The sequence below is a fragment of the Corvus hawaiiensis genome, chromosome 16 (assembly GCF_020740725.1).
Source record: "Corvus hawaiiensis isolate bCorHaw1 chromosome 16, bCorHaw1.pri.cur, whole genome shotgun sequence".
NCBI lineage: Eukaryota > Metazoa > Chordata > Aves > Passeriformes > Corvidae > Corvus > Corvus hawaiiensis.
Genome location: NC_063228.1, coordinates 3,336,142 through 3,349,216, shown reverse-complemented (window position 1 = coordinate 3,349,216; position 13,075 = coordinate 3,336,142). Strand labels below are relative to the sequence as shown.

Here is a 13,075-nt window from a genome sequence, read left to right as displayed (position 1 = left end):
TTTAGCCATGAAAAAGTTTTTCTATCTATCTAAAATGATATCATTCTTTTAGCTCTTAAGGAGTAATTGTCATGCAATTAACCAAGAGTTGAAAGTGCAGACTTGTCTTCAAACCTGGCAGGGGATGCTGTTTTATGTTATGAGATGGGCACCTTTCCACTCAAAATTTGCATGTGTTTAGGGCTGGCCCTACAAGTTGGGCAAGATGTGGGTCTCTATCTCAGGAAAACAACAGTCCAGGTAGATTTCTGTCCATGAGCTCAAGAAGAAGTCAGCTGGAGGGAGGATATAGTGCAGGTACTATTGTCAAGTACATTTTCTAGAAGGAAATTTGCATGGAAAAAAAAAACCACTCAAAAAAAGCTTGGATTTTTCAAAGTCATGGAAAGAAATGGGAGTAGTAGGACTGAAATGAAATGGAGAACTTAGGTCAAATTACTTCAGAGCATATAAGCTATAAGCTGCCAAAAGAAGTCCATCAAAGCAAAATTTACACTTGAATTTAAAACACAGCCAGGCAGATTTTTCTGGAAGAGGGAGAACTGTGAGTACAGTAACCAAGCACAGAGCTGGCACTTCTTTAACCATAGAAAAAGGTAGAGTCTGTCAGAGAATTTTCTGATTCTGTTTCTATTATTTGCGAGTAAAGCAGATGACAAATCTGTTTGTTCAGAGTGTTGACACAATACACTTTTATCACTTTTTGTCAACAGAACATAATTGTGTTCAGATTACTCCGTCACAGGGGAATAGCTATAAGATCCTGCTGTCCATAAAAATAAATGTCATGTTCTATTTCTGGGAAAACCAGAGGGAAATAGGAAAAAAGAAAAGAAAAACCTTGGACAAACTCTATTCTTTGGACAGAGTTTTAGTTATGCAGACACTGTGATGATGCAGCAGTTGTTCACCCAAACCTGACACCCTCCTGTGCTTCTGGGTTTTTTCCCTCCTTGCCAGCCCATCCCATTGAACCCAAACACTTCAGTGCTCTGTTCCCAAAGTCTTCTGTAAGTGATGCCAGCTATGGGTCACGAGCAGCATGTCAACAGCAGAGATGGCAGAAACCCACTGAGGAGGGAGGGCAATGCTCTTCAGGGCTCAGGGGTAGTCAGCGAGTGGAGCAGTGAGGCTGAGATGAGAGGGAGGTCTCCAGTTTGATCAGCCTGACTGCCTTTGTTGTTGAATTTCAGGGGTCATGTTCCCAAAAACCTGAAGTACAGCCCCTTGGGGAGATGGCAGTTGTGGGCTATCAGCCTCTCTCTCCCAAGCTGGACCCTCTCTGCCTGTGGAAGGGAAGACACTAAATTGCGCCATGCTCTGCTCCTCCAGAAAATCATTCCACCTCAGGCATTCATTTCCCAGACAAAATGCAAACTCAGCTGCAGGAACATGTCACATTTTTCAAGATTAAGCAAAGCAAGAACTAGTATTTTTAATAAAGCTGTTGGAAATATTCAGTTGGCTCCATTCTAATGGAAATAAAACTCTGCCCATCCATCATCTTTCCTTGTGACACTCTGGAGACAGCTGTGAGTGGAAGTCTGAGGGCTGAAGGGGTTTCAGGCAGGTACTGGTGTTTGTGCACAGCAGACAAAGTGGATTGCTCAGTGTTGGGTGGAACAAGTGACACTTTGGGCTCCCTCATGGTCCAACACAGGTGCAGTCCCTCCCGATTTCCTGTAGTAATTACAGAATGAATCACAGAATGAATTCAGTTATAAAAATAGAAACATATTCTTCACGGGAAGAAACAAACAGAAAAACAAAGTCCATTGTCAAAATCCAAATTCCATCTCCCTTGTCCCAAATTTTATTTTCTCATAAAGTCATGTCACATCTCACACCTTCCCATTAGTTTTTGACATGCTGCTTTACCAACAGAGAGACCCAGAGGGGATGGGGGAGGTAGGAGTCTTAAAAAAGAAATAATTAATCTCCACTGAGAGTAACATGCTGCCACATATCACTCAGCATTGCATCAATAGCCTGATGGAGTCAGGAGAGGTGACTGAGAAGGAAACAGGAACTGGCTCTTGATGTTTGATGATGAAAACTGAGATATTTAAAATCTCCAGTGCCCATGTGCTATGTATGCAGTCTGCTCAGAGGCATCCAGCGTGATTACAGCACCCAGACAGAAGAGTGTCATCTTCAGTGCTGGTGGTGCCACTTTTAGGGCAATTTAGCAAATGATCCCATAGAGATGGAAAGCTGATTAGTTAACACACAGAGCCTTCATGTACTCTGCTCATGCAAAGCTTTGAACTTCTGGAAGCTGTCGTACTGAGGAAACATCTATCCTGCAGGTAGCTGTGATTGTATTGCTGCCATTGCTTAGAATGACACTGTGTGTAAACTTTGTGCAGGAGCCTGAGTGTCGCCAGTCTAGAGGGGCAGCTGCATCTCAGATGCAGAGAAGGTGCTCATTAAAGCAAGAGGATGTTGGGAGAAGGCATCAGCCATCGTCCTCTAATTGCTGTCATCTTTGGAAAGGTGGGGCTGATACCATATCTAAGCCTGAAGCCCTAGAGGACTGTAGTTTTGTTTTGAGTTTTCACTTCTGCAGCCCAAAAAGGCTGAGATCCAGAGTGAGAACTGACCCTGGCAACTTCCCCCGGGTTAGCTGTGAGCAGGAGCACAAACAGACTGTCCTTTCTATATTACCCAGCCTAACTCTTCTTTCTGACCCTCCCCATTTCCCTTCCACTGTAGCCTCACATGGTGGTGGAGCCTTCTGTGTCATTTTTCAGCTCACCCAGGTACACTGAAGCTGTTTAGAAAAGGAACTGGTTTTTTTGCTTGCAGAACTGGATCAAGATAGGAAAAGTACAAAACCCACCCAAAAGCCCCAAAATCAGAATGAGAAAATGCTGGAGATGTGAAACACTGTTCATGGCTCTAAAGGGTTTGCAGGAGGCACAGAGCCATAACAGGGAGGACAGGAGGCTGCAAGCCACTGCTTCCAATATGTTGCTCTAACTGACCAGGACCCTTGCCCTGTCTATCTCAGAACACTCCTGTCCAGTGACAGCACCCAACCTTGGAGCTTCTCTCTGTGATCCACAGCCAGATTAATTTTTTGGTTTGATTGCTTCTTCACCATTTCCATCAGCTGCAAAGCAAATAGTGTAATTTCCCCTTGGTTTGGTGTCTTGGGGTGAACGTTACGATGTGTATCCCATATCGCTGCCTATGCCCAGAAATTAAGTTTTGTGCCTTTCTATGCCTCTAAACTGAGGATATTTCTGGGATATTTATATGAAAGGATGGGGAAATGGCTGTATGCACAGCTAGGTACCCAGAGGAATGCCACTAGTGGTAGGGATTCAGAGAGAGAGGAGCTGGGAGTTAAATTGGTGTTTCAAAGAGGGAAGGGGATGAGGTGTCATTTGGTCACAGCTGTTCAGCAGCCCAGAGGAAGCTCAGGTGGAGCAGGCAGGAGGGAGGCACCAAAACATGTTTTCATCTTTGCTTCTGGAGAGTCTGAATGGGATCACAGTGGAGTAGCAGCAACAGATGTTCACTCAAACATCCAAAAAATCAGTATGACAGGGAGGTGTCACCCCCTGAAGTATCATATTTGACAGAGCGGCCCTGGAGCAGGTGGGGAGCTTCAGATGATTGTTTTTGCTCCATGATGGGTGAGCAGTGTCCAGTCTCAGGAGGTGCATTCACAGGGACAGGCTGCCATCTGATCCTGATGAATTGTGGCTGAGCCTTAGCTGTAGCTGAAGCCCTCAAACTGACACAGGGCTGAAGTGTCATTTGGTGGATTGTGGCAGCTCAACCAAGAGGAAAAAGCCTATGGAGTTTTGAGAGTACAACAGCATCACTGGTGTATATTGAGGAAAAAAAAGGAACATTCCTCATCTCTGGCTTTGTTACTGAAAAGGGGAAACTTTCCTTTTAATTCATGGAATAAATATCCCTGACTTTCCGTTAAGTTTAACTTACTGGAAATTTTAAAACACAATTCTAACTCAAAGCTGCTGAGCTCAGTGCCTTATTTTTACATAATCATTGGTGCCAAGTGCTAAAATATAGCACTTTGAAAAAAATTAGGGGCTTTGAAAATAGCACACCGACATCTCTCTCCAATTTTACACTCACCATTGTCCTCATCACCTGATCTCTCTCTTTATTAAAATAGAGTTATTAGTTGTGCCTATTTGGTATGAAGCACAACTTCTCTTTATGAAGGCACCAATGCAAAAGAAAAGGTAAATGGGGAGAGAGAAGGAACTAATAAATGATTCTGTTTGACACCTGGGCTAGTAATACAAATGTCAACGCAGCCACAATTCAGTGAGACACTTACGTATGTGCTTATACTTAAGCAAGTGTTTAAGTCTGTTCAGATTCAGCTTCCTGCCAAGGACACACTTCACTTGCAGGACATATGTGACTTAAGAATATGCTAAGTGTTTCAGTGATTTGGTACCAGACCAATAAATGTCCTTCCCAAGTAGCTGACTGTGTGCAGTTATTTCTCAGATAAAAGGGCGTTCACAACTGCACGGTTTGGTTGCTGTGCTATCAGCCCTGCTGATCTTCAAGGGTGGCATTGACTGAAGGATGCTGAGGGATAGAAGGAGTCTCTGATAGTGTGTCTCTGCATTTATCTGCCTAGATTTCTTTTCGTGAGCCCTGGCAAACTTGCTTTGATATCTGAAAAGAAAATCAGCAGCTCTGCCAATTTGTGAGTTATGGATGGGAATGGAGTGTTCTGTCACGATGTCACGAATGCTGTGGTGAGGCAGAGAGAAACATGAGCTGGACGTGTCAAACAAAGGTGTGAACATCTTCAGACGAGGTCTGGCATTTCAGTAAACACCTGTCCAAGGAAGATAACAAGGATCACTGTGAGTTTTCCAGGTGTTTATGACTTTGATGCTCTGGAAGAGAACGTAAGGCCTGCCTTTCATGCTGCAAAGCAAAAGGAAGTTCCGGAGCTGTTCCTGAGAACTCGAGGATGACTTTGGAGAATTATGAAACCCACTGGGATCGTACAGTGTTGCAGATGACATTGCTTTGCTTGTGGAAGTGACCCCAAGCTGTGCTTTTTACATCTCTTTCCCCTCCAGTGACCACATATGTGGCCTCAGTGCAGAGTGTGCAGAGGGCCCTGTTGGGCAACTGTCGGTGGTCCTACTGCCTTTTAAACACCACAGAGGAGTGTGGGGATGCAGAGTAAATGAGTCCAGCTCACCACAGCCTTCAGGAAGCTAATTGGCTACTAAGCTTTTGAAGGGTCAAATGCATTAACATCTAGCCCCACTCTGCTCTTTGAACAGCCAGTGGTCAGGAGCAAGTCTGATTAGCAGGGCTCTTCACTGTCTTCCAGCTCTGATGTTAACTCATGACTGACCTTTTGCTGCTGTTTGTGTGTGGAGTGCAGAGCCAAAGACACAGTCCCCAGAAATAGCTCACAGACAGAGTTAAAGGCTGTGCTCAATACAAAGTGCGTGTTGTTTTTAAAGTAAATAATTAGGGCTGGCTTTGTGGATCTGCATTTTACTTAGAGTTTCAAGCAGATGAAAGGCATGGGATTTGATTTTGAACCCTTCTTTCAGCCATAGAGAAACTTAAATACAGGTGCATTTATATCCAGGCTTCTTCAGTCTGTCGATGGCTGAAAATCCATCAGGATTATTTTTGCAGGATTTATTTTTCACAGTTGCAGATTTTCTTGCTGAATGATGCATTACAGATCAATCCTGTAGTTTCAGAAAAGTCCCCTAACTTAACTGGACAGACTCCATTAGCAACAAGAGGTGAAATTATTCACTTGGGTGTTTTCTAAAGAGATGTCAGAAAATCTAAATTGGATCCAGGAATGCTGCTTATTATTTTGATTTTGAGAACTATTTCTTGTGGCCTGCCTGCAACTGCCTGAACTTCTGTCTTGAACATTCCCCAGAACTCACATAGTTATTTAATATTTAAATACAAGCTAAGAGCGGGAACCTCTTAAAATTCCCCAACGCTCTCCTCTAAAAATAAAGATCCATTAGTTCATCCTTGATAAAAATTCTTAATTGTTCCCTCAGGTGAAATTGGGCTCCTAACTTCTATCTCCTTGAGTTTCCTTCTCGGATTTCTTTGTGGGTGCAGCATTTTTGTGTTCTTCTGCCAGTGACATTCAAGGGTTAAAGCCAAACTTTGTGAAGCCATGTGGAGGGCGATGCTGGCTGTGATGTAATGCACATAATAGCCTGGAATGACCCCCATCCACTCGTGGTGACTCCTGTTTGTTTTGGACAGTGCCTAGAGCTCCATTTTCCCCCTTCTGTCTGGAAGATATCTTGCATATCCTCCCTGTTTACGATCATACCCTCCTCTGATGTTTCCTTTTTAGCATTGTTATCCATCTTCTGGCTTAGACACAAACTCAAGGCCCTGAATGCTCCTAGTCACTGAAGATCTGATGGCACTTTTGACAAAAGGAGAGGACTAACCTCCATGGCCTGGCCACAGGCCAACCTGGCTATTTGCAATCTGCCTACCAGAAATTCCTCCTGCCCTTTCAATGGTCATGTTGTTTTTCACTTTTTGTCCCAAGAAGCCACTGAATAGATGTTGTTTTTCACTCCCTGCTACAGTTCAGCAGTAAATGGCACTTTAGGCTGGTAGCACTTTTTTCTGCTGGTAAAATGTGCTGGGTCCTGGAGGCATGTGGAGGTGCTACAGTTTGATTTCCAGGAATGGTCCCCAGTTGTTCCATGCCTTGCTGTGGAAGGATCCTGTGCCAATTCCCCATTTCTCCTTACTAGCTATTATTATCTCTAGCTATTCTTATCTTAATAACATTTTATGGAATGATTCCAGTATTTATTCTGTTTCCCATCTTTCTTTTCTGGCGGCCTTTTGAAAGAGGTGCTGGGGAAGGTGCTCAGCTGCTGTGAAACAGCCCATGGACAGAGAGCTCAGAGTCCTGTGCGCTTCCAGCTGAGAGAAACCCAGCCGAGGGCTTTTCCCGCATCCAGGAGAGCTTCTAATTTAAATGAGTACCATTAACTCTGGTTGTCTTCTGGTTGGTTCTTAGTTTAAAATTAACTAAGCATATGATTGAATTTTTCTCAGAGTGGGTTCCAAAAGGATCCAAGGGGCAGGAGACTGTGGTGAGACTTGGCAGGTAGGAGGGCTGCCCCTGTGAAGCCTGCTTGCTCCAGCTAGAGTGCTCTCTCTCACTTTAACACTCACCCTGTTGCCACCTTAAAGACATTTCACTCAATCAAAAAAGATGTGGTGCAAAACAAAAGGTACCAGGTTGTGCCAAGATGTATGTGGGAAGGGTAGAAAGAAGCACCAAGAATTATATGCCCAGGGACAATCAGATTTGTACCAACTTTTTTCTATTCTTTTCTGTTCTATTTGATCATGGTTTGCCAAAATCAACACCACTGATTTTAATACAGGTGCCTTTGTTCCCAGAAATGGTCTGAATGAAACCCGGCATTATGAATTCTTTCCCACGTTGTACTGAACCTTGGGAAGCTTTCCATGCAGCAGGTAATCCTTTTATTATTTATTTTTTCTTTTCCTGTTTGCTGTTATTAACTTTCTCTACCCAGCTTTGTTGTAGGATTTTGCTGTCCCACACCATGGTGTGACAGAGGGGCTGTACCTGTGTGAGATGGAGCCTGTAAACCTGACTTTGAGCGCTAATGTATCTTGGAAGGTCCAATCCAAACAATATCCAAGATGAGAATATTGCAAATTCTGCATGGAAAGGCTGCCAGACTTAGAAGAGTCAAAATTTGGGACCAAGGTTGAAACAGAAAAAGGCTTTGGAAATCTGCAAGTTGCTTTCCATGCAAGCCCTTCAGGCACATTCAAATGCAGAATATGAGGGCTAAGTGCAAAAATCAAAGTAATGAAAAAAATTGCCTCAGCTTCACTGTTCCTTTAAAACTTGAATCTCAGCCCAAGGTCACAAATAGGTTCCTCACAGGTTTATAGACCTATAAAGAGACCCTGGGCACTGTTTTAAGTAAACCTAGACTTACTGGTGGCTTAGTATTAAAAAAATATGTGAAATCTGTGGTTCTGTGGAGTTCCAATGTGAAAGCTGACAAAACTTGTTAAAAGGGAAAGGTGGTTGGTGGTTAATCACATACCTGAGGTGCAAGCAATGAGGGTCCCTCTTAGAGAGGTTTTTTGGGACAAGTCATGTCACATCCTTCTGTATCGGGTTTATCATCAGTAATGACAGGATGGGAGAATTTTTCTGCCCTACCTGCCTGCCTTATTTGCAAAATAGTTTGAAAATCCCTGGAGAGGGTGTAATAAGTGTTAAAATTACTTCACTTAAAGCCGTTTAAAGTTTCTGTCTTTGGAGGCATAGGAAATCTCACCTTTTATACAGTGAAGAGGCAGCAGCTGACCTATTAGTTTGCATCCTACATATAGTGATCCATCAACACCAGGATCAATTTCCTGAAGGTCACTAGCTCTTTTAAATCCTGCCATCCTCTTTGAATTCAGACAGTGGGGATTTGGCTTCTCTCTCCCTCACCTGCATTTTCCCTTCTTTCTCTTTTGACAAACATAGGCATTGCAGCTTTAAGATTTTAAGACCTTTCCCAGATGGAAAAGGTCATTTGTCTTTCACTACTCAACACTTCCTTCATGAGTTCATTTAAACATTGCTAGGCATCAGAAGAACAGAACTCAGCTGTAGGGTTATCTGTGTCTTATTCCCCTTTTGTGTAGGTGGCAAAACTGATCTAGAACAAAACTATTTGGTTCCCATAGCAATTTACAACGTGCAGCGACCATAATACTGTACTCTTTCCACTCCTTATCTACACCTGTTATGTCTTCCTTTCCCACACAGCTAAGAGCTGTAACACTGGCACTATTTTGAATGGCATCAAGCAGGCCATTTTCCCAAGTTTCATGCAATCTCTCCGTGTTTTTTGGTAAGGACAGGATGTATTTTTAATCTAAGGAGCAAAAAGCAAATGTTTTATTAGCCGCTCTCAATTGGATTCTCAATGAAAAGTTAATTAAAGGAGTGGAATGAAGAGATATTATAGTGCATCTACTAATCTTGGTACATTATTTATATGAAATCAGTCATCAAAATTAGTCATGTGCACTATCTTGCTGTGTGTGGTCTGGTTTGAAATGGTGTGTTTGTTTCCATTCAGCTCCACTGGATACAGTTAAGATACACATTTGATGTGTTATGCAGTTAGATCATATTTTGAAAGTTTATTATGCTCTCTATCTCTCTGTATCTGCAGGCTCGGAGTCAAGGGACCATTAAAAGCTTTCAGCTCAGCTTCGCGGTGTGCCTGAGATGAGACAAGTGACAAAAGTCCTCCTTTCCCGTAAGTTAACAGGCGCAGCTGGCGCGGGGCTGGCTCCGGGCACGTCCTCTCCCAGCCCTTTGCCGTGTTTCCCTGCCGGGTGCTGGTGCTGGCCTTGGCTGCTGGGGCCAGGAGAGCCTCAGCCCTGTGGCAACAGTGGCTCTGTGAGAGCAAGGGCCCTGCTGTCCCCCTGGCAGTGGCAGTGGCAGTGGAGGAGCATCCCTTGCACCCAGCCCCAGCCCAGTGTGCAGAGCGCTGCCTGCTCCACCAGGAACGAGATCCCTCTGGCTCTGCTGCTAGAGACTGGGAAACTCTTACCCCCTGCAGGTACCACAGCACCTGCTTTATTTAACGTCTTCTCACTTTTCTTCTTAGGACGAGCACCGAGAAGAATCAGGGCTTACAAAGTAATTTCTGGGTGGTCAATGAGCTGCTCCTTCCCTCCCCACCTTGTCCCATCCTCTCCTGCAGAGAGGGCAGATAGAGTTACGGATCCCAGGAGAGGAGAATAGTTTAATGATCCCTCCTTAAGGTCACTGTCAATGCTGTTGCATAAATTGACCTACTAGGGGCTTCTGTGAGAGCAGTGCTGTTAACTGGACACGGAGGGTGTAGCGTTACAGAGCTGTGCATGGAAGTCGCCCACTTAAATCACGGAAGCATTTTAATTGACATTCAGTAACTCTCCTTTTCTAACAGCTGCCTTTAATGGGGTGAGCACCACTAATGCCAGTCATGGGTCTGCTCTGTGCTCCCTGCCACAGCTCCTGCTTGAGCTGCAGGGACAGCTCTGTGCCTGAGAAACGCACCTGAAAATATCATTTATTCACTGCAAAGTGTAAGAACACAGCCACTCACGTGCTCAACACAACACATGCTGTGAGCAAGTGCAGCTCGGATGGGAAGAGCCAGGTTAAGAAATAAGAAATAAGAAATAAGTGTCCATGTTGGCTGTGGACTGCTCAGCTCCGGGGTGACTTGAGGCTCTCTGTGAGTTTTCCCTGGAAGATGAGGAAGAGTTTGCCTGCTTGTACTGGGGAGAAGGGAAAGCCATGCAGGGAGGTGGGGAGGTATTCCGGCTGATCCCCTTTCCCTTGAGTGCTTCCTCACCTTTCCTCATTGATGTCCTTCAAACCTATTGCATTTTTAACTTGTGAAAGACTTTTCAAACTTCACATCAGCATCTCCTTGTTTGAAGACAACACACTTTTGGGGACACTTGCTAATGTGGCAATAATTTCATGTACTCCAGCTTTACTCTAAAACAGCAAATCACCAAATACTCTTTCACCATCAGACTGCTTTGCTTACTTCTGGGCAACTTAAGAGTTGATATAAGGACATGACAGGAAATCCATCTTGCAGGCTCAGACCGGACATATTGATCCTAGAGAATGAGGATTAGTGCTCTTGAGCATCTCTCCACTAACTAAAGCAGCAGGAAACTTGTCTATAGCTGCAAAAAGGCAAAATAAAGAGGAGAACAAACCCCAAGACAGGGCATTTTAGTCAGGTGAAAGTCTAAAATGTATTTTAGACCAAGATATGTTTCTGCTCTCTGAATATATTTTGGAATTTTTTTGTCTTGAAAATCCTCTTGAAATTTCAGTGCAACTTCCAGCAAAGCTAGGAACCAAGCCACAGTCTAAATCATTTCCCCCATTTTATTACCTTTTCTCATTATTTTTCTGGTTACAGTGGCTGAACCTGGGGTCAATGTCTTCAGGTTCTCACAGAGGCAGGGTTCACTCTGTGTTCCAGAATGAACTATAGCAGTAAGCATATCTCTTGATCAAGGAGGCATCCCCTCTGACTTTTCTCGTAAGATATTAATAAGAGAGAGGCATTATCAGATTCCATTTAACAGGTGTGTGGAAGAAGGGGAAACCTCATAATCATTTAATACCTTCTGCAGGAACATCCTTCCTCAGCTTTTGCTAATTAGGAAGATGAAGCCATTTTCTGTTTTGTTTCCTATTTAAAGTCAAAGACAAAATTCAGGAGACAGCCACAGCAATTTATTTTTAGGTTTTGCTTTCTTCATGCAAAGGAATGCCAAGGTAACCTCACAGGGTTTCATTTAAAAACAAGAGTTCAGAGGAAAAATACCATGGCTTTGGCCCACTGTCTCTATTAGTTTATTAAAATATTAGTCTTGTAGGTGTGTTAGATTGATTTGCCTTCCATGGTGTTTAAAAATAGCTGCGAGAATAATGGGCTTCATCTAAAATCATTAACTGGGACATTACTTTCATTTTTTAACCACAGAACAAAGTGTCACAGCCAGATAAAACAAGCCAGAAAGCATTTGGAGCACATACAAACAGCCAGAAATTTTTATATATATACCTTAACCATGGAAAATCCTGGAAGGTATCAGCTGTCTTCCACTGCAGATTGGTCAGAATCCCCAAGAAAGGTCAGATTGTTCGAACTGGCTGGTATTTGTAAATATAGGCTCAGTTATTTATCGCGGTTTGCCTGCATCCCCACAATGCTGAGGGACTGCATGAGATTGCAGAGGTGAAAGGATGGTTCAGTCTAACAACTGCAAATAGCTGCAGCTCAGCAAACTTCTAAATCACGGCATTACCAAGCCAGAGAACTGCCCAGCTTAAGTGTAGGTTTTAATCCTTGTGGGGTTATGGGATCCCTTTTTTTTGGCGGGGTGCATTTTATTTTGATAAAGTTTAGCTCCCTGTGTAGTGCAATCAAACTTTAGGGCTTCCCTTCCAAGTTTCCCTTATGAGCTGTGTCGTCTTTATCTGGTTGTGTCAGCCAGCCCCTCTGATGGAGTTGTTTTTTTTAGCTATAGGACTTGGACAGGGAAAGAAGAAACTGGGGTCATATGAGGAGAGGAACTGGGAAGAAATGTGGATCCAAGTTCATCAGGGTAAATGCTCACCCCTTTTTGCTGAATATTTGGTAGGTGAGTGACCCACCATAGATCAAGAGGGAGAAAAAGAAGACATTTCTGATGAAAAGGAAAACACTGATAAAACTTATGGGAAAAGATAATGGCAGTGACCATGGCCAACAAGAGCGAAAACTCCTGTAAACTGGAATGAAAATTGAGGAGATCTCTCTTGAAGAAACCACCCACAACTTCCAGTTTTACTGGGCTAGTCAGGTCTCTGGGGAAAAGGAGCTTTCTGCTCACCTGCAGGTCCCAAATCAGCAGGGAATGAAAGACATGGAAAGTTGGCCCAAACAGCCAAACGGAAGGAAAAGGCCCTTGCAGTCAGTTCAGCCTTGTGGGAAAACTCACATTTTGCCCCAGAAGCAGCAGGCAGCGAACAGCTGAGCTGTTGTTTCTTTAAAGCAGTGTGGTTTGGTGTGGGATGCCCTTTGGAGCAGGGCTGATCAGGCCAAGTATGAACACGGTGTTATCTCTGAACAGCTCATGAGCTTTCCTGAGCAGATAGCCTGGAAACAGCCCCGATGACTGGCCCTAATCCTAAAGCCTTCCCTCACACAGATAAACCCCCTACAGTGAGAGGGACAGAGGAAATTACTGATATTCACTCATCTATTTATATTTAGACAAAAGATAAAACAACTTGGAACTGCCATGCCATGTCCATGGCGAGGCTCCTGCAAACATGTGAGTGCTTGCAAGGCTTCTCTGCACAGGCTTAACTGGAAATGGACTTGGGATTTTCCAGCAGAGTGTACTCCCTCAATGAAGGAAAGCTAGGTTTGAAAAGGAAACAGACTGGTTTTTTCAGGGTGAAGTTACCGAGAACCACCATTTT

At 43.7% G+C, this 13,075-nt stretch overlaps 1 long non-coding RNA gene across 1 annotated transcript; it reads right to left on the bottom strand.

Annotated features, from left to right (window-relative positions):
• Positions 1–1,410: 1,410 nt before the first annotated feature.
• On the bottom strand, positions 1,411–11,902 carry LOC125334019. Its single transcript, XR_007207050.1, has 2 exons — positions 11,670–11,902; positions 1,411–1,680 (listed from the first exon to the last, which is right to left on the bottom strand). It is a non-coding gene; the product is annotated as an uncharacterized LOC125334019 (long non-coding RNA).
• Positions 11,903–13,075: the final 1,173 nt, after the last annotated feature.